General features: G+C 35.9%; 1 protein-coding gene and 1 non-coding gene across 4 annotated transcripts in view; both read right to left on the bottom strand.

Moving 5' to 3' along the window:
• Positions 1-22,127, bottom strand: part of Naaladl2 (N-acetylated alpha-linked acidic dipeptidase like 2) — a 1,016,062-nt gene that overhangs the window by 191,750 nt on the left and 802,185 nt on the right. The gene's annotated exons all lie outside the window — the stretch shown is intronic.
• On the bottom strand, positions 1,371-1,587 carry LOC123453349. Its single transcript, XR_006632747.1, has one exon. It is a non-coding gene; the product is annotated as a small nucleolar RNA U3 (small nucleolar RNA).

The raw sequence follows: 22,127 nt of genomic DNA, 5'->3' as shown, positions 1-22,127 counted from the left end.
TTCAGCCCATAAGTAGTTTTAGTTAAGCTCTTGAAAGATTTCTATCTTAGTTTACTTAGGAAAACAAACCTTTGTAAATATTGAAAAGATTAAAGAAATAGACTCAATTTGAATAATTATAAAAATGCAAACTGTAAGTTTTTATATGAATTTTTTAATATTTTATTTATATTTATTTACATATTTGAAAGACAGAGGGAGCGAGAGAGAGAGGGAAAGAGGGAGAAAATGGGCACACCAGGACCTCTAGCCACTTCAAATGAACTCCAGATGCATAGGCCACCATCTGCATCTGGCTTCACATGGGTACTGGTGTCCTTAGGATTTGTAGGCAATCACCTTAACCACTGAGTGATCTCTCCAGCCCATAAAGAGATTTTAATTGAATTTTCAGTTACTCAGTGGCATAACACACTAATTTATAAAATTTTCATTTGTTTCTAATCTAATTCCTTTCTGTCTTGCTCCTACAGTCAGTTAATATACTATTGCTTATATTGTCTCATTTTACAATTAATTATTTCTAATGCTAACTTAATATGTACCGTTTCACAAGTTGTATGCTAAGGGCAAGATACAGTCGTTATTTATTTATTTTGAGGCAAGTTCTCACTCTAGTCCAAGCTGAGTTGGAACTCACTATGTAGGCCAGGCTGGCCTTGAGCTCACAGAGATCTTCCTACCTCACTTTTCTGAGTGGTGGGATCAAAGGCATGCACCACCACATCCAAGTTAGTACTTATTCTTATGCTGTTTAATAGGGCTTGAGAACAAAAATGATGTAAATATTACCTCCTTTCAAAGTATTAAGAGAGCACTTTGTGTTCATATGTATATGAATCTAGCAATTGTGTTTAATAAACACATGCTTATGTAATATAACATAAGCAAGTGAAAAGATTAAAAATAAGAAAGGCTTCATTAAAAAGTTTAAACTGTGATTATGTTAACTACAGATGATGGTGGCTTAATAATGTTTCTATCTGTAAATAAAAATGGGAAGTAATAGATCAAGCCCTTAAAATATATATCATTATTTTGTTGAAAAACTGAAATTAACCAAACCTTGAGATAAAAATACATGAAATTGTTTGTTTCTGAGTGCCACATGAAAATCATAACAGGGAAATTTAACAGAAGCCATGATGACAGTAAAAGTCCATTCAGGAGCTGTGATTAATCCCAATTTGCCTCCCATTGTCTTGCGTTACTTTTTGGCACATTCAACAGTTTCTGCCATTCCTTTTCAGCTGCTGCCTGCAGTTCATAATTAAACTAACCTAATTCTTATTTTGCATATTGTTCCACGCCAGGAGCTACATTTATTTGGTGTTTGATATTTATTTATTTATTTCTTCTTCTTTTCTCTTGCCACTCAGACTGTGTCTTCTCCCTCCAGCTCCCCTGACATAGGGCAAGAATGTTCATCAATGGCCAGTGGCTGTTACAGCAAAGCAATACCAAGAGCCAGCTTCACACTCAGGGAGAGAATGCTATGCCTCATCCTCATGGCCTCCAGTACTCTATACAGTCATAGAAATTTCTCTAGTGAGAAACTATAGAAATGATTCCTGGGAGTATAGTCTTTTTTATTTATTTATTTATTTATTGATTGATTTTTGAAGTTGGGTCTCACTCTAGGCCAGGCTGACCTGGAATTCATTATGTAGGCTCTGGGTGGCCTCATACTCATGGTCATCCTCCCACCTCAGCTTCCCGAATACTGGAATTAATGCTGTGTGCCACTACGCCCGGCTTTAGTTGATATTTGAATGCGAATGTTTATGGATGGCCAAACCTCTGTCTTATTTTCCTATGTCTGGTCTTGCTGAGTAGCTTTGTCTGTGAGGCTGGCTGGCTTCCCTTCCCAGTTTTGGATTGATAACTTGCAAGGCTTTCCTGTTAGTTCAGATGCCTGTTTGCAGGTCATCATTTCTGGTTGTTTACAGGACCCTTCACACACATCCACTTGTCATGTTCTAACCTGTTATCCTGCTCTTTCACATGGCTTTCTTCATGTATCTTAGATGGATGCATATGCATTTTGCCAAGTATGAAAACTTATCTTGTTCTTATTATGATTTACCTCATCATCTGGACTATGGAACTGCATCCACCACAGTCTGTCAGATTTGAAATGTTACTCTGTAAGTTGTTGCCTTCTACAATTGCCCAGTTACTTACTACCTTCACCCACACACACTGTAGTCCCTGCTTGGATGTCAAAGCCTCATCACATAAGAAACTCTTTTACCTTTCTTTTCTATAATATTTTCATATTGTATACACTTTGCAATCATTGAGATTTTTACCAAATCTTGAATCTATGCAGCACTTTACCATCTGTCTATAGTAATTCTATTTTGTCTGCTTACAGTGTTCTTTCTTCATCTGATTTCTTTTTAAAATTGTATTTATTAGAGAGAGCTAGAGAGAGAAGAGGCATATAGAGATAGAAAATGGGTGTGCTAGGGCCTTCAGCTACTGCAAATGAACTCCAGATGCATGCACTGCCTTGTGTGTCTGGCTTATGGGGCTCCTGGGGCATCAAACCTGAGCTTTTAGCCTTTACAGGCAAATGCCTTATTTTGTGTAGTACTCAACAACCCACAGGAATCAACTGTTCTATGTTCAGCCTTCTGTATGATTTATATTTATTTTTGATATTATTTATTATATTATGCTTTTGTTATGTGTCCCCTGTGTCATGAGGCTTGAAGACATAACTGGAGATCATCATATTAAACAAAGTCAGCCATACCGAGAGAAACAATACTGCATGTTTCTCTAAGAAAACATGCATATTCTAGATTTCTTTAAAAAATAAAGACATGAAAGCAGAAGGGAGATGCCTTGAGAAGAAAAGGAGAAGATGAATGAGAAAGGGTAGTAGTGGAGATAGATATGATCAAAGAAGCTGGGAGTGTGGCACACTCCTTTAATCACAGCACTTTGGAGGCAGAGGTAGGAGGATGGCTGTGAGTTCGAGGCCATCCTGAGACTCCATAGTGAATTCCATGTCAGCCTGAGCTAGATAAGCATGTATTAAAATGTCACAATCGAACCTACTATTTTGTTTAATTAGTATATGCTAATAAAGATTAAAATTAAAAAAAAAAAGATATCAGATCCTAAACAGAAACTGCCAGATAGCTTTGAGTAATTCACTTGTTCTCTCAGGGATAGCACCATCATGCATTAAGTAGAAATTCAAGTCTGTCTGAAAGTTGATAGTAGGGCAGAAGTATAGTGAAGGATTGAAAGGGTAGAGTTTGTTTGCCACACAGAAACACATTTAATAAAGATGATTCCTCTAGCTTTCATTACAGTCTCCTGCAAGCCTTGCCTTTTCTCCATAAGTACTATAAGCACTATGTATAATTTAAAGGATATAATCAGAGGCTCCCTCCTTAGTCTAAATAAAATTGAATGAAAGAAGTCCTATGTGCATTTTTATCATTACATTTCTTTCCTCCCTACAATCAGAGAACATATTCAATAATCCTTTAATTTAATATGTAAAATTAAAATACTGGAAGCCTTTGATTGGCACAGACATCTGTAATGTGCTGCACTGAGTAAAAGGGTAATCACAGCTATAAGTTTTGAAACATAATGTTCTCATCACAATTTAATATAAAAAAGATCTGAGATAATGTCGAGTTTAAATGAAAGTGTGACCATCCAGGGGTCAAATGTGGAACAGTGTCACCACATTATTTTCTGAATGTACTCATTTTTTACATCTTAATTATTTTTCAGGTTCCAAGAAAGTGCAATATATGTTATTGGCATAATGGAAAATATTCAGGCTATCTTAATAAGTTCACTCACATTGATTTAGAATTTTAATTCCAGTCTTTGGAAGAACATAAAAATGTTTTATTCAATTCAAATACACAAAGTAAGGCAGGGAATAGCCCAAATGATTAAATGATTTTATAAATTCACAAGGCACTTGTTAGAAAGTCACCAGTACACATTCTCTGTGGGATTTAACATGCCTGTACATGCTTATTGTGCTGTGTCCCTTCCTTAAAGATACTGTTGAGATGAGACTAAAGATCTCAGTGCAAACTCTGAAAATATGAGTCATTCCAATAAAGTCAGATATGGTTTTGATCTTAAGTTCTGTGCTGAGGAAATTCTTCCACAGGAGTGTTGCTTGTTCCTATGTTACAATTTCTTCAAGCTCATCTCCCTTATATATTGTCACCTTCTTCCATCTTTTCATTTCTGAATCTGTGCTCATGTTTGTTTTTCTTCTTTATCACAGAGAGGGATATTGGACCTAGTAATCCACACATGACAAGGAAATGCCATTCCACTGAGCTAGAGCCTCAGCTCTCTATTTAATTTTTAAGACAGGGTCTCAATAAGGTCTTAAACTTATTATATAGCCCAGGAAGGCCTGGAACTTATGAACCTACTGCCTGTTTCAGCCTCCTCAGTAGCTGTCATGATGGGCCTATACCATGAGGCCAGGGTGTATGTCTGTTTTAATCATTATTTACATCACATGCTATTAGTGAATAATATTTTAAATATTTGGCTGGAGAGATGGCTTAGCAGTTAAATGCTTGCCTGCGAAGCCTAAGGACCCCGGTTCAAGACTCGATTCCCCAGGACCCACGTTAGCCAGATGCACAAGGGGCACACACATTTGGAGTTCGTTTGCAATGGCTGGAAGCCCTGGCGCACCCATTCTCTCTCTCTCTCTCTGTGTCTCTGTCACTCTCAAATAAATAAAAATGAACAAAAATTAATAAATAAAAATTATTCATATTTAAAAATATTTTAAATATCAAATTAAACCATATATAATAATATTAATATATTAAAGGTGTAATAGCACTTCCTATTAGAGTTTGAATTTAGATGAATGTGACCACACCTTTTCTTGGGCCAGTTTATTTGTTAATGGTTTAGAGAGAAGAGAGTTAGGAGAGGAGGGAAGGGTAATATAGAAAAGCAGAACAGAGTAGAGCTGCAGTGTTTTTACTGTGGGGTGGGTCATAGGCCTGGCCAAGTAGATGTATGGGAGATGAGCAAAACCTGGAGTGGACCCAGCTACAGCAGCTGAGCACTGCCTGCCACGCAAAAAAGCAGCAAGTGGCCCAGGGGAGAGGGAGCAATACCAGTAGGAAGAGGGCTCTGAAAACTAGATTTGGGGTAAAGTGATGCTTGCACAGTGAGCGAGAGATAGATGAGTGACTAAAACAGAGAGACAAGAAGAGATACAAAACAGCCAGAGATAAAGAACAAGGCACCTCACTTTCAGAAAGGGGACAGAAAGAGCAAATGAGGGCAAGGAGTAGGATGTGGGGGGAGACTGCTAGGTGAGGGAGGTGCCATAGGGGTATGCAGAAGTGTGAGTTGGGGAAGATGCCCTACTTAAGCATCACAGTGGGAGGCAGCCCCAGGTCTGGCCAGGTGGTAGAGGAAAGAGAAGGGGGTGGATAGAGAATTTGAGTACCTAACATTTACAATATCTTTTTTTTTTTCTTTCATCTTAATTATTCTTTGGGCTAGAAAAGCTAGGAACACTACAAAGATATCACAAAAGAAGCTCTTAGCAGAATAGTTCAGGAATTAAGGTGTTTTATAATAAATAAATTTAGATTAACATTTAGATGATGGATAAATGAGTAGATTTTTATTAAACTGTTAAATTTTCTTAGTAAATGTTAATTCTTCCATTTATAGTAAATGCAAGTGATTTCTATTTTTCAATGTTCCCATTAATAAACAGAAGAAATAATCTGATATAAAGAGCATGTCTCTGCGGTTGCAGGTACTTGCTTGCAAAGCCTGCAGGCCCAGGGTTCAATTCCTAGGCTACCCATGTAAGTCTGATCCAAAAAAAGTGGCTCTAATATGTGGTATTCATTTAAGGAGGCAAGAGAGGCAAGAGGCACTGGCTCATGTGTGTGTGTTGAAGTTGAGAAGCAGGAGTTCTGGGGCATTGAACTATCTTTACTATTCCTTTTGTATATAGATTATGTTAAAATAGCAATGAATCTGGCTCAAGTTCTCAATATATATATATGTGTGTGTGTGTGTAGGGCCTCATCCTTTTTTTTTTTTTTCTGGAGATTGTCTGGTGATGTCAAACAGAATTATTAACTCTGTTTAAAAATATCCTAATTTTCTGCATTCTGGGATTTTTATCTCTTCAATTGTAAACCTGTTAGATGGCCCTCGGGAATCACCCTGAAATCTCATCAAAGTTTCTTTGCAACCCTTTAAGACAATAGCTTCAAGATTCCCCACAATCTTGTGCAGAAGTAGCTCTGTTATAGCAAAGACCACACTCATGCTCTGTATGACTTCCTTTCTTTCTTTCTTTTTTTTTTTTTTTTTTTTTTTTTTCCGAGGTAGGGTCTCACTCTGGTCCCAGCTGACCTGGAATTAACTCTGTCATCTCAGGGTTGCCTTGAACTCATGGCAATCCTCCTACCTCTGCCTCCCGAGTGCTGAGATTAAAGGTGTGCGCCACCATGCCCAGCATGACTTACTTTCTTTACAACTGTCTCTTCCCTTCTCTTTACCACCTACCAAAAATCTATATTAAAATAGCTGTAATATGTCCCAACTTTGCTTTATCTTGGTTTTCCTATTTTTTTTTTCTGCAATGAAGCCAAGTATCCAATGTTACCCAAGGGGATTCCTAGGTATTGGGGGGAAAAAAGAATTGAAAAAATAATGCATCACTTTTTCCATGTTAGCTCTTAAACTTTTCTAAAAATACCATGGCATTTTTAAAGTTTCTAGCAAAAGAGTCAGAAGTCATTGACTGTTAACTTGTGAATATAAATGACCCGATCATGTTTTTCGTGGATATTCAGGCATACATTTGACCTGGAGGCCATGAAGAACAAATCCAACCACCAGCCTCTTGTATCTCTGGCAACATCATGAAGGGAAACATCACATTTGCTCCCCTATAGGTTAAACTAGAGATGAAAAACAGGCGGATGGAAGTATTAGGGCTTTTGTTGCAGGAAAGCTAATTTGAAATTAATCTCTGGCCTTGGATGGGGTTTCTACTTTCTAAGTAACACAGAACATAAGATTATGGTCCGCTTTCTTAAAGAGTTAATCCAACTGAACAGTTCTATCATCTGGTCAAGGCACCACCCCTAACCTACAGACATGCTATGGAGGTGAGAGAAACACTTGTCCCCTTCAGAAGACCCGACATCTTGAGTTGCTCACAGATCTTCACTGTTGAGCCCACTGTGTTCTCTAAGCTCTTTGTACTGTTTTCTTTGGATGCCAGCCTGCATCCTAATGACCTTTGGGCTTTTTTACCTTTTTCTCAATATTATGTACTTTGCCTTTTTCCAGGTTCCTAATTTTCTTGACCAGGACATAAATGAAAAAAAAAAAAAATGACAGTGTGAAAATCAGCAACATTTCATACTAGAAGAAAAGAAAACTATTCATATTCATGGCTTTTTAAAAAAAATTTACTCCTAGAGAGAGTTATTTTAAAGTGCAATATACTTGCATGGGTGCCTGAAACAAACCAAGAAACAAAAGTAACTGAAATGAAAAAGGTGCCAGAGAAATCAGCAACCTATATTGGAAATAAGCTCCTGCCTACTGGACCTCTGCATTATTCAAAGCCCCACAACTGCTTCCTTCCCAGAGCCTTAGGGAGTCAATCATTCCTGGCTTCTGTTGGCTTCAGGCTTTCCTTGTGGCTGTATAAAACACATCTCTACTTAGTCTCTGCTTCCTCCTATTCCCTCCTACCTTTCTTCTCCTCCTTTTTCTTTTGTCTGATAGAGCACTTATCATGGTATATAGGCCGTCCAGTGAATCCCAGACAATCTTACCTAAAAATCTCCAATTTATTGTCATTATTCATAGTGCCTATTATTTAAACAAATAAAGATACCCTCAAAGCTTTGGGGAACATATCTTTGTTGCCTTCATTAGGCCTAGACTTAAGCTGGTGAAAATTCTCACAGCCAAACTTAAAATTTCACTTCTAAGTTATTGTTCATCTTGCTTCTTTAATTAAAAAAAAAAAAAAAAACAACACTTTTACAGTTGCAACAAAAACTTTAAGTAAAACACAAATACAAATCTTGGATTAATTACAAAATAAAGAATTTCTTCAAGTTTGGTTTGTGGTTACAAATGTATTCACTTGTCAAAATATATCTTATTTAGTATTTGTGCACTCCAACTTGTTTAATTTTACCACAAAGAGAAATGATTTTCATGTGATTATTTCTATCATCCCAAAAGATCTTTCTTGTTAATTTACCATGTCATCAAAAGTTTTAACTACATTGTTACATTTCATTATAAAAATTTTCATCCAATTCCCTTACTACACTTCTACCAGGACTTAGTATTTATACCTTACTTTTATTTTAAAAATATTTATTTATTCATTTGCAAGCAGAGCAAGTGAGACCTACAGAGAGAGAGACCGACAGAGAGATGATGGGAGTCAGGGCCTTAGAATCCGCAAATAAATTCCAGATGCATGTGCCACTTTGTGCATCTGGCTTTGAATGGGTACTACAGAATCAAACCACAAGTAATTAGGTTTTGCAAGCAAGGACCTTAACATCTAAGCCAACTCTTCAGCCCTATGTACCTCTTTTGTTCCTAATCTTCTCTCCCCTACAGCTGCTTAACACAATTACAATCTGGGTTAAGGCTGGAAAGATGGCTCAGTGTTTAAAGCTCTTGCTTTCAAAGCCTAATGATCCAGGATCAATTCCCCAGCATCAATGTAAAGTCACATACACAACATGGTACATGTGACTGGAGTTCTTTTGCAAAGGAGGGCAGTTCTGGTGTACTCACACTCTCTCTAAGTCTGCCTCTTTCTGTCTGTATCTCTCTCTCAAAAAAAAAAAAAATCTCTTCAGAAATTGTAAACATTTAATTCTAAAAAATAAAAAATCTTGGCTGTTATCTTTCTGATCCAATAATTTCTTATAAATTTATTGAGTGACCTAGTTTCCATATTGCTTTAATGCACATTCATTTTGACATTAAAAATATATAAGTATTTTTAATTGCCTGCACTTTCATGATGACTAGACTGACATTTAGCAATGTTAGCTAATTCTTCTAGGAATTAAAAGAAGGTGGATTGCAATCAAATCTACTGATCCTGTATTCCATTACCCTATGCCCCCAAATGCCAGACTGGCAAGTCAGATCCAAAACATCCAGATGAGACTACAAATTTTCAGACTGAAATAAGTGCTTAAGTCTTAAAACTAAACTTGATACAGCAAAGTTCGTTTTTGTACTCAAATCAGCAGTTGTAAAGAAAGTAAATCAGCTGTACACATCAGTCACTAGGTAACTATTAGGCTGGCTGGATAATGACTCTTGTTGAATGAAAAAGCCCAGAGCTAGATTCTTTGCCTTCATTTTCTGGTTTCACTCAACCTTCCTGGCTTAGTTCACTGAGAATTTAATATAATTGAATAAAATATAATTTATTAGTGAAATCAATAAAGTTTCTCTTAGTATGTAAAAATGCAAGATAAAAGATATATATATATATATATGTATGTATATATGGATATATATATATAGATATATATATACATATATATATGTATGTATATATATATATATATATATACCAAAGAGTAATATTTTACTAATTTAATAAGTTTTTATATATAATATCAGATTTATAAAATCAATGTACTTATATAAATATATGCTTTAAGCCTCTTTAAACTGTTATTAAAATAATATCATGAAGTAATAAGATGTATCAGCAATAATAAGAGAATAAAGTGAAGGAATATTCTGCTATTGAAAGAACAGTTCATGAATAGAGACTATGTCCACTATAGAGATCTGCTGTGGCCTGCCATGCCAGGCAGTGCGTATTGACCCATTTCTGCCTTTGGATATTCTGAGGAAAGTTTGTTGGAACCTAGATTAAAGAATACACTTCAGAAGTCAAAAGTGAACAGAAGTGGGAGAGCCCAGAGAGATTGTCCTCCCTGAGAGTAGCATAGGTGATGGCGTATCAAAGAAGACCCAGAACCCTGGAAACAGCATATCACGTGACATGAGCAACAGGACAACGTACATAAATTGCATTCAAAAGGAGAAGAGTCCTAGGCACTCCCCTCCCTTCCTGAGCAGAATCTGCTGCCTTAGATAATTCTTTCACTCCTCTCACTCAGGGGGTGTGTGGGGGGGCGGGCAGTTTAATATTTATGTATTCATGGCTCCATCCTGTGTGAAAGCATGTAACTCGGGGTGTGTGTGTGGGGGGGCGTGCAGTTTAATATTTATGCATTCATGGCTCCATCCTGTGTGAAAGCATGTAACCTTGTCTGTTTGGGTATTATAATCTGATCCCACATGGGAAAAAGAATGGGCTGTGAGGGACCAATGTTAGTATTATAAGTGGTAACCCTATCATCACTCCAGAAACTCCCAGTTATATTCATGATAATAAAAAAGTATAGAGATCTTAAAAGCATGTTTATAATATATACTTGAATTAAAAATAGCAACAATTACAATGTCATATATATATATAATTATATATACAAATATATGTATTGAAAAAATGTAATAACATTTTAAAATACACTATTTCATATTACTATTTCACATTTATAATATTTTATTCATACTATATACTACTTATTTAGCAAGTAGACCACATATAATAATCTAGACTGCATAGATGATAAATCATCTACTATCAATATTAATGAATAAGAAGCACATAATACTCTTAACCATTATCAAATATCTAGAAATATGTATCTGGCAAGTTACCTACATTCTTTCTGAGTTTCACATTTGTACAATAAGTTTAATAGCATTACTCCCATAAAACCACAATAAGATTATGTGGTTTAATATATGTAAAATCCTTAATGTCTAGAAATGGCAATCTATTCCACTCTGTCAGAAAGATGTTATTATCCCCGGTTTGAAGATAGAGAAAAGAAGGTTAGATTGGTGAAGAAATTTGTCTAAGAAAATACTCATTAGTTAATCAAATGAAAGTCTTCATTTAAGCAAAAGACTCCTTCACTCTCATTTAATTCATTGGTTACATGTTTTATTAGTTATTATTGGTTAATTTATGCATTTATACATTTGAAGTGGCGTTTCACATTATGACTCTAACTGGCCTGGATTACAAATGTGAAAACCAGCACTGGGCTGTCTATGGTTATATAATTCCAGTTGATAGAGTCATAATCTCATCCATAATCCATTATAAAATACAGTAATGCAGAGGGTTTTTTTCATATATCTAAGTAAATCCTAAACAAAGAAGACTTCTTTTAGCTAAATTTATTTTTTTCAACTACCATTAAAGTGTTTTTGTTTATGAAATATAATGAGGATCAATTGCAGTTTTTGTCTTTAGTTTTAGCTACATGCCATTTTTAAAAATAAATTCACAATTTAATACCAGTATTAGCATTTATTTTATTTTACTTGTCCTAAAAATAAAATCTGAGAAGTAACTATTAAATCCTTTATGATTTTTCATCATGTTAGCTCAAGAGATAAAACTATTTCAGGAAGTTATTACATTTTTCCATGATTGTTTATCTGGTGTCAGAATTGCAATCTCCCTTTTGGCCTGTGGAATTGTCCATCTTTTCATACAGTGCTGCATACTAACTATACTACTTCTCTGCTTCAGTAATATAGCCTCAGAAGTTTGTGTGCAGTTTAATGATTTCTAAACAATAAAAATAAGCCTCCTTTTTTTTTTTAAACCAAAACACTTTTCTACAGAAGTAATAGCTACATAACCAAATGTCAAGATAATACACGTTTTCTGATTAGTAGGAGGATTAACAGAGTTTTCAATATATATGCTAAATACTAGTTAGAACAAGGTCAAGTCACTCCAACACTTAAACAAATCTATGAAAGAGGTCTTGAAACTTAAGCCTGAGTCCCTAAATATCTTTAAGCCTAGTGCAATTTAAAAATAAATATTAAATGTCTTGATTGTTTCAGAAATTCTGGTGGGTCTATTTTATGTGAGTGAAATGTTAAGAGGGAACCTAGGATTCTGCACTTCCATTGAGAATTGCTGATGTACAAATGGCATATATTTATGCCCCAACATAAGGAGAATTTCTACACAGATATATGTTTTTTATGGAGATTATACCAATCTTTGTGTTGAGAAATATGGAACCAAAATTTTAATATATTGAGTAATATCTTACTCTACAAAATATGCTGCAGATGTTACCTCAATTAATACTAATGCATCTTTAAGAAGTAAATAGTATCTCTATTTTCCAGATAAACTATAGTACAGTGACCTTAAATATATTGCCTAAGCAGTAAACCTGGGAAATGAAGCCAGGAAGTACGTGTGCTCTTGAATGAGCTGAAGTATCTTGTCTATAACATATAGCAAAAAAAATCTGAATATAATATAGTATTTACTTAACACTTCTGAGAGTCCTTTCAGTGAGAAAATATTAATCCCATCTTTACTTCATATAAATTTCATATAGAAATAAAATACACAACTATGTGTAAAGTCTTTACATACCTTGAATTTTTGTTAGTGTGGACTTTCACTGACCTTAAATATATGTATATTTTACTTTTCAAGCAAGAATATATGAACTTAAAACTCTTTAAAATATTGGCTTTTGTTGTTTTTTAGTAAATTCTGACTTAGACAATAGAGAGATAGGCTGTATTAAGTTTACATGAGAATGATGTACAGTTTGTCCCATAATGTCAGTTGATTCACTGGTTAGCTGAGTTATCTTTTTTTTTTTTTCTGTCATGTGCCTTTTTCTTTGAGGAGAAAGATACCTTGCTACATATGAGATACACTAAAATGTGACTCTAAGATTATTTCACAACCAGTCTTTGGAAGAGGTATGGTGGATGAGAGAGGGACACTAGAGGACACATATCTAATATTTTACTATCTTGCTGGCATATTTCTGTGTGTGGTGTGTGTGTGTGTGTGTGTGTGTGTGTGTGTGTGTGTGTGTGTGTGTGATGTATGTGTATGTGTGGTGTTGTATCTGTGTGTGGTGCGTACATATGTATCTGAAAATGCATATCCTTGGTACACAAAGAGGCCAGAGCATGTGGAATGCTCCTCTCTACCACTCATCCACATACTTTCTTGAGATTAGTCTCTCCTCTGAAACCAGAGCTGTAATTTTCAGGAGCCCCAGACTCAGGCCCTTTCAGGGGCCTCACTGCTACAAGGCAAGTACTCTTAATCACTGAGCCATCTACTCAGTCCTTACTGGTATCTTTCATCATAACTTACTTCCCTCTCCTAGCACATGGTGGCTACACATGACTGGAGTAAAAGCCCAGTGGCATGGGAGCACTGTATTTTCTGTGCCACGTGAAGGCAAGGCTTACATCAACACATTGCAAGGAATATATTTTTAAAAAATGTGATTGGAGTTCTCAGATCTTATAAGGAAAAGTAGTTTTCTCAATAACGAGAGTCCAGACTTTGATGTGATCTCAAGTCAATTTAACAGCAGCATTTCTTGAAGGTCAAAGTCTCTTAGGCTCCTGAAAAGCTTTCTGCTGAAAGTCACTATGAACTCTTTGCAGGGCTTTCCTTAATCAATTGTGAAAAAATTGAGGGATTTGAAGGTCTTAAATTTAAGGGCGAAGAAATCTAAACATCAGGGTAAGAAGAAGCAAATGCATTATTCAAAGATTGGAAGACATATTTACCCCTTCAACGCTTTTTTTTTCTTGAAATAAGAAGATGTTGGCTTTATAAAATTGACCTCCAGTTTCATAACATGGATGAAATAACCAGGTAAATTAAATCTTGATCAGAACCCTACCTCAAATTTTTCCATTATTTCATTGTCCTTAATTTATCATAACCCTTTTTGTCAAATACAAAGTCCAGTGTATGCATTAACTATGAAGAAATCAAAGCAACAATATTATAGAACTGACTTGAGCAAATGCCTCCCAGCCTTCCTTTCCTTCTCATCATCTAGACACCCACTGATATTTCATTTAACATATGAATAAACTCATATTAATATTATAAGAGATCCCTGGAAAATAAATTATTTCTATTTTACCTACCAGTTATTAAAGTCTAAATGAAAGACTTTATTTCCCCATATAGCCCAGGGACTACTGGTAGGCTTAATTTGAAGGACTATGTATGATTTCTGGGTAATCTTTTTTTTTTTTTGAGACAACATTTTTATTTAGCTAAATTCATCCATTTTAATCATTCTCTCTGTTTATTCTCTTGGAGATCAATAAAGGCACCAAATTAATTCTACAATTCACTAAAGCAAAAATCTCATTTATTTGAATAAATAGATTTTAAAGAAAAGAGATACTATTTTAGTCTCAGTGGACAGAAAACGTGTGGCTGTGTGTCTCTAAGGATGCTCTCCAGCTCCACTTCACAAATCATCCAGCCTCCAATATGGAACAGACTATTTCCTTTGTGAATTAAAATACAAAGAAAGAGAACATCTTTTTAGTTGATTTCTAATATTACCATTCCTTAATTTCCATTTAAGAATAATCAGTTACCTCAATTTTCCCTATTCCTCAGATAATGACAGAGAAATTAAAAAGACATTGATGTGCTACCTTTCAAACAATGGGTCACTTCTGATTAAACTTCAATTGAACATGAAACTTTCAGACTTAAAACAAATTGCCTCCTTTTTCTTTTTAATTTGCACCCAATTTCCTGCTGCCCTTGGGTCTCTAGATGATAATTAATTGATTTATGAATCAATTGAAAGGGGATTTCAAGTTTTTTTTAAAAGTAGAACTGTTTCTTTTAAAAAATTATGACCAACATTTATCAAATGATTTAAGTATTTCTTAAGTCATATATATATATATATAAAATAATTTAGGAAACTTCACATTTATAAGACATTTATAGGAAAGTTGAATATTCAAATTTAATTCCATCTGAAAATACTCATCATTTGTCTCTGGAAAAGAGTCTTAATGGAAGTTCTAGAGCACATTATATAATCAGTAACTTACCCCATTGTGATTTGATAGAACAACCAACTCTGATGGGTTGTAATTCCAACCAGCTTCTCCCCATGCAGGCAGCTCTAGTGCAGGAGAATTTGTATTATTTTGGATCTTGATTTGAATTCTGATGGGTGCTCACCATGAGGAAGTCACAAGATTCATTAGCTACCTAACACTCAGCTTCTCATGTATACTTTTGAAACTTTGATACAAAAACCTCATAGCATATAGTACATTTACATACCAATAACATTTAAAATTATTAATAGTAATAATATATAGTATTATTAAATGCTACTAAATGAACTGGAACAATAGGCAAAATGCATAGAAGGGAGATGATTTTATAATGCCAACATTCATTATTATTTTAGTGAATCTCATTGTACTCTAACCCCAGTGCATAAAAATAATTCCATTGATAAGTGTTTTAATTGAACTGATTGAATGTTTATCAAAGTTGCACATACTAAGGCTGGGAAAGCAGTTCCATTTGTAGAGTGTCTATCAACCTGTATGCAGCCCTGGGTTCAATGGCAAACACTACATCAGAATAAAGGATTGCTGGTGCCAGCCGGTAATCTCAGCACCAGAAAGATGGATGCAGAAGGATAAGATTTTCAGAATCATTCCCGAACATATAGCAAATATGAGGACATACAAGACACTATCTCAAAAAAAAAAATTATATCCAAGATTTTTGCAGTTGCCTTTTCTGTGCTATGATAAACACCTGACCAGAAGCAGTTGATGGGAGGAAAGGGTTCACCCAGGCTTATGAATTTCAGGGGAAGGTTACGGATTTCAGGGGAAGCTTCATCATGCCAGAAGAAACCAGCTCACTTTATCATACACCCATGGCAGATAGACTACCAATAGTACACTAGCTAGCAAGCACAAGCTGACTCTGAACACAGAAGGCTGGAATGCCACCAACCCTGTCAGTGGTCATTTCCATTTACATATATATATATATATATATATATATATATATATATATATATATATGTATTATATATATATATATATATATATATATATATATATGTATTGAAAAGCCAGTGATCCTCTTTTTCCTGCATTTCTTATATTCCTATAGTACCAGGTGGGCTGCTCCATTGGTTAATCCAGGAGGAATAAAGCAGGAATAGAGCAGGACCATTCTTGACCATTCTGGTTCCTTACTTTCAAAAGTCATTATTTTCCTGATGTCTCATTCAACAGCAGCTGATATACCTGCAGTCTTCAGCCTGTGCTGAAGATGTTCTGTATCACACCCATTTGATCACACCAGTCCATTTCTTCCAAATTTAACTCTGCTCCAGTGCTTAAGACATGAGCACAGTTCAGCAAGCTGCTCACACAAATTGCTTCTGGCTAAGTCCAGATAAATTTCTTCCCCTCATAAATCAAGTCCATATAATTTTCTCTGCATTTAGAATTTCCAAATTCTCACCAGAATAGCCCATTAAGCTCTGTTTAAAGCACTACAAGGCTTCTCAAGTCCAAAGTACTAAATCCTTCCTCATTCCTCTTATATAACATGTTCCAAAACACCAAAAGCCACATGGTCACATTCATCAGAGCAACAACCCCAATTCTCAATTCTCAGTTCCATTTTTTTTTTTTTTTTTTTTTTTTTGTGAAGCCACCTTAACGTTGCTGTGACAAAGCATACAACCAAAATAAGCGAATGGGAGGAAAGTTTTATTATTTTTTTATTTTTATTTTGGCTTATGGTATTGAGAGAATGTTTCATGATGTCAGGGAAATCATGGCATAAGCATAAGTAGGACATCACCTCTGCCACAGCAGAGGAAAAATAGCAGGAGAGTGAACACAACTATCATGGCATTGAGAGCTCATAAGTTACAAGTTCCACCCCCAGAAACACTCCTCCAACAAGGCTCCACCTCTCAAATTGCCACCAGCTGGGAGTACGCTTTCAAATCACAAGTTCATGATTCAAACCACCACACAGATAAAAAATCCTTCATGAAAACATTGACTTTTTTTAACAGTGACTTTTTTACTGTTCAGAAATGTAGGGAATATTCTGCTGGGTCTTACTGTGTGACCTGAGGCCTAAAATTTGGAAATAGTAAATAATGATAATAAGGTAAAATCAGGAAACAGAAAGACAAGGCTTAAGAATGTGTGGCTGAAGCATCATATTTGTAGGTACAGCTACAGGAAAATCTCTTAAATATTTTCATCCTCTCTTCCCTCACCTGTAACAGTTCAAAAGTGTCTACTAGTTAGAAGTCAATACTTTTTCACATAAGCAAATATGAGTACAATATTAGACCTGCACCTTGCATGGCAGATGAATTGGAAGAGAGACATAAACATATACATAAACCTATGTGTAAAAGTGTGTCAGAGAGACACCGAGAAGAAATACTATTTACTTCAATTCATAATCTCTTTGATCGTGTGTGTGTGTGTGTGTGTGTGTGTGTGTGTGTGTGTGTATAATAACAATGGGCTTTATGATGGCTGTAATGTGCATTTTTTTCCATGTCCTCACTAGTTTGTTATTAAGCCTCATACAGAATCTCCAGTTGGTAGAGCCTTTGGATAGTAGAGCCTTGCTGAAGGAAGTATGCCACTGGGGTGGGTCTTGGAATTTTGTCAGGCTCCCTCCCCTTTCTTTGTGCCCAGTGTGGATGTGAACCAGCTTCCTGCTCTCTCCATGCTCTCCACACCATGATGAAACTTGCTCTCTAAACCATAAGGCAGACATAAACACTTTCATTCCATAAGGTGTTGTGTCCCAGCAACAAGAAGACAACTGCTGTAGACTTGTAAAACTAAAATAAAAAAAAAAAACTTTTAAATATTTAATTTAATTAATTTATTTATTTGACGGGGAAAGAGGGAGGGGAGGGAGAGAGAATGGGTGCATCAGGGCCTCCAGCAACTGCAAATGAACTCCAGACGCATGAGTCCCCTTGTGCATTTGGCTAACTGGGTCCTAGGTAATTGAATCTGGGTCCTTTGGCTTTGTAGGCAAACATCTTAACCACTAAGCAATCCTTCCAGCCCCCCAAAAGGTTTTAGTTTAAACAAGTTTATACCACTAAAATATGCATTCCATAACTAAATACATGCTGATTTGTCCATGCATAAACAAATAAACCTTACATATGATGATGTGAGGAAACACTGGCATGGGGGTAGGGACCTCAAGGAAAGGGCTAATTAGAAGTACTTTTGAGTTTCATCTGCAAGATGTGGTGAGAAGAGAGGAGCATGTTTTAAAATATTTTATTTATGAGGGCTGGAGAGCTGGTTTAGCGTTTAAGTGCTTGCCTGTGAAGCCTAAGGACCCCGGTTCGAGGCTCGGTTCCCCAGGTCCCACGTTAGCCAGATGCACAAAGGGTCGCACGCGTCTGGAGTTCGTTTGCAGAGGCTGGAAGCCCTGGTGCGCCCATTCTCTCTCTCTCCCTCTATCTGTCTTTCACTCTGTGTCTGTCACTCTCAAATAAATAAATAAAAAATAATTTAAAAATAATATTTTATTTATGAGAGAGAGAGAAAGAGCAATAATGGGTGCAGCAGCCACTGCAAATGAATTTCAGACACATATACCACCCTGTACATCTGGTTTTATATAGATACTAGGGAATTGAACCTGGGTTCTTTGGCTTTGCAGGCAAGTGCAATCTCTTCCACCCCCTAAAGGAGCATATTTAAGCAAACATAAAAGCAATAGCAAGAGCGGACAGATGAATACCTTGTTCTGAGCTTGTAGTTAATTGACCATAATGCTTGGGTTGGATAGTGGCAAGGACATGAAACAATAAAGGCCATAAGAACCTTAATGAAACACAAAGGGATTCAGACTCTATGTAAAGATAATTAAGGGATACTGTTCAGGTTTTAAACAGGACTCAAGGAATCCAGATTATATAATCTCAAATGAATCTTAGTTCCAACAGTCAATGATTTTAGCCAGAACTCATGGATACAGTGCAGTATTTGATAGAGGTATACAAACTTGAAAATAACAAAATTTCTTAGCTATGCATATTTACCAATTTGTATATTACGTCTGGACCACAATATTATTACAAAATGAAGAACAGATGCAATTTTTATAGTACTTATGTGTATGTGCTACAAAAGATAAAAATGAAAGCTGTTTCAACAGTAAAAAAGCATACACAATTTAAAAAGTTTCAAGTTATAATTATTACTTAGTAATGCCAACAATCACCAATAGAATGTGAGAAATAGATATACAACCAAAGTTATGAAAGATTATTTTTTCACAAGTAAAGCTCTTTCAATTTTAGCCAGACAGCAGTAACAAAATTTTGTTTATATGGTTGTATTTGTTGATGTTCAAAACATATAATCCAGTTTAACAATGGTTATTTCAGTCTTTATCCACATAATTATCTCTCCTCAATAATTATATGCCATCAGACTGTATATTATTCACAAAGCAAATCTCAATTCCTTATGTAATAAGATGCTGGTAAAATATTTTAAAAAAATCTGTTTACAAAAATGAAACCTGTTTCCTTATTTTTAAATCAAGATAGTTTATGTTTAATCCACCAACATAGTAAGTGGGTGGCAATAAAATCTCAACAAAGAATGAGCAAATCAACAATTTTTTAAAGATTATATTACTTCTATTAAATTTATAATGGGCATTTTAAGGTTGAAAACATTATTGGAATTAGGTAAATCCTTATTTTTATACCACAAAAAAACACTTGCAAAAAGAAGATAAATGAGGACTAGAGAGATGACTTAGTGGTTAAGCTCTTGCCTGTGAAGCCCAAGGACCCTGGTTCGAGGCTCAATTCCCTAGGACCCACGTTAGCCAGATGCACGTGTATGGAGATTGTTTGCAGTGGCTGGAGGCCCTGGCGCGCCCATTCTCTCATTCTCCCTCTCCCTCTCCCTCTCCCTCTCTCTCTCTCTCTCTCTCTCTCTCTCTCTCTCTCTCTGTCTGTCTCCCTTTCTCTATCTGTTGCTCTCAAATAAATAAATAAATAAAAATGAATTTAACAAAAAGAAGATAAATGATGTGCCACTAGAGAAACCAGTGAATAGACCTGAGGACAAAGTTTGAAACCCTTGTTGAGAGCATAGTGCAGATTCCAGTCATTGTACTTCTTTCTTGTGTCTCTGTTAAGCTCCTGAAATTGCCAATCAAAACTGCCAGCCACTCACAACACAAATATGAATGGTAACTCGTTGTTGGGAGGAAGAGGAGACAAAGGAGTAAGAGACTGTGCAAGTCAATTTCTTTGCAGCTATGTCCTGAAGCATGTAGATTTTTGTTCATCACTTAATTATATCCTTTATTCAGATAAAAAATAAATTAATTAATAAAGGCTGGCCTGAAGAGATGGCTTAGCAGATAAGGCACTTGCCTTTGAAGTCTAAGGACACAGGCTTGATTCTCCAGGTTCCATGTAAGCCAAATGAACAGGTTGGCACATGCATCTGGAGTTCATTTGCAGTGGCTAGAGTCCCTGGCATGCTCATTTTTTTTCTCTCTCTCTCTCTCTCTCTCTCTCTCTCTCTCTCTCTCTCTCTCTCTCTCCTACTCCCTGTCTCTAATAAATAGGTAAAATTTTAAGATAAAAGACTAAGAACATAGAAATATGAGCAGTGAAAAGCGACTTCAATAATATCTTCCAAATAAAAAAAAAGCAAATACACAATCAGAATACCTGCATGCATATTCATCAACTCATGGTCTAAGCTACTCAGCAGCAAACAACCTGACATGATGCTCACACAAGTGCAATAGAGGCACACAGGCATGGTGGGTAACTATCTGCTCTTGATTTGGCTAACGGATCTGCTTAGTGGAACAAAACCCAAAGCTGGAACTGAAAAACAAGTCAGAACAACATCTAAAACTGAGCCTGCTCTCCAAAATCAAGCTCCGACCAATCCTGGGCTACAAGAGGGCCTACACCTATTAAATTCTCTCTAAAATAATAACAGTTATTGCATGTATCTGGAGCTGACTTCACTCTCCATTAGAGAATTTGCTTCTCTTTTTCAGGTGATTGCAAAACCTGAGGAGAAAATCAGCCCATCACACCTCACCAGGGTCCCAGCTGAATCCATAGAGTAATTGGGGAAAGGAGCAAGAATGCTGCTTTCTTGATGAACCTGGTACCAGCACAAGGGTGAAGGAGATAGACACAGAGAACAATCAATTCCTACCAAACCAGTTATCCAGAGACACAGAGGCTCCCAAGACCTCATCACTGAAGCAGACCTAAAACAAACTCAACATGGCTCAGAGAAATTCACTGAATAGGGGGAGGAAAGATCGTTAGAGCCACAATGTACAGATTGATATACAGAGACATTACCACTTTCCCATAACTGATGGCTACCCCCACAGTCCCCAACAAGAAGGGTCCCTGCAGAGGCAGGGAGGAGGCTAAGGAAGGTACCTATATGACACACTGTGTACAAAAGTAATAAAAATGTAGTTCATATGTTTAAAGCAAATGCTATAAATAGATATATAGATAAATAAATGTAAGTAAATAGCTTCCATTAATGGCCTCAATCCTGTTTCTTAAGCTCTTAAAAAGAGGTCATAAGGGATATAATTAGGGATTTAAATACACTTAACAATTCTAAGTGTTGTACATTTTCATTTCCACTGTCTGACTTCCCACTTTGGGTGTGTGTGTGTTGGGGGGGTGTTTCTTTTATATTTACTCTGGGAACTAAATTGAATCAGGACAATGACATTACAAAGACAGTTCAATCCCCATGTAGCTTTATAATCTCATCTTTGAAAACATTACCTTTATGTGTTTTTATTCTCTCTAGTGTTTGAAAAACTTCGCTGTACAAATGACAAATAAACTCAACGCACACAGAGAGGAAAAAAAATGGTTTAAAACAAACAGCACTTCCAGAGAAACCCAGTTACATGGGGTCTTGGTCAGCACAGTTACGCAGTATAATGATGGTAGAGGTGAGTGGCTCCTATCAGCGTGCACTTTGTTTTACAAATATTTTAAAAGTAGCTAATATTATAATGAAAATTTCATTGAGGTATTATGGCAAGATGCTAGCCAGTGCTATATATATATATATATTTTATT

The sequence above is a fragment of the Jaculus jaculus genome, chromosome 11 (assembly GCF_020740685.1).
Source record: "Jaculus jaculus isolate mJacJac1 chromosome 11, mJacJac1.mat.Y.cur, whole genome shotgun sequence".
In the NCBI taxonomy this organism is placed as follows: domain Eukaryota; kingdom Metazoa; phylum Chordata; class Mammalia; order Rodentia; family Dipodidae; genus Jaculus; species Jaculus jaculus.
The sequence above is the reverse complement of the archived record's forward strand: the minus strand, read 5'-3'. Positions and strand labels throughout refer to the sequence as shown.